Raw genomic sequence first — 603 nt, 5'->3', positions numbered from 1 at the left:
AGAGCCGGCGGCGCTGGCTGCTCCGTTATTTACCGGTGCCCTTGGTATATGCTGTGCTGTGCGGTTTCTTAAGCCCACGTAAGTAAAAATAATCAAGTGCCTGTGATCAAAAAAGCCTTGAGGCGGGGAGCTGAATGGGTCCCTGGTGCCTCTCCTTCGTGCACTTAGCCTAAGGAATGGCGGCGGCGTGAAGGCTGTGATGTCCCCTTTGCAGGAAAGGGTGAAGTAGCAATAATTTTAATAGTAACTTTGCAGCAGCAGGTCTGAAACTGCAATTCGGAGGCGTCCTCTCTTCTCCCATTTTCCACATGGGAGGCAGAGGGAGGAGGAATTCGTTCAGGAGCCAGGGCTCCTGCGCTTTGCCCTTCCCTCCCCGCTGCCCAGAAAAGGGCCCCCGGCTCTGTGGTGCCCACCCGTGGGAAGCGCGGGCTCCCAGGTATCCCACGTGGCTTCAATCCCGCAGGGAAGCTCCCATGGGACGCAGGGACAGCCCGGGAGCTCGCAGGCTTGTGCAGCAGCCGGCCCTTCTGGTCTTCACAGCAGCACCTAACGGGCCCAGCTCCGGCTGTGGCTCTCGGAGCCCACGGGGGGCAATGGCTGCGG

This window comes from Egretta garzetta, unplaced genomic scaffold, assembly GCF_000687185.1.
Source record: "Egretta garzetta isolate BGI_Z169 unplaced genomic scaffold, ASM68718v1 scaffold324, whole genome shotgun sequence".
Classification (NCBI taxonomy): domain Eukaryota; kingdom Metazoa; phylum Chordata; class Aves; order Pelecaniformes; family Ardeidae; genus Egretta; species Egretta garzetta.
The sequence above is the reverse complement of the archived record's forward strand: the minus strand, read 5'-3'. Positions refer to the sequence as shown.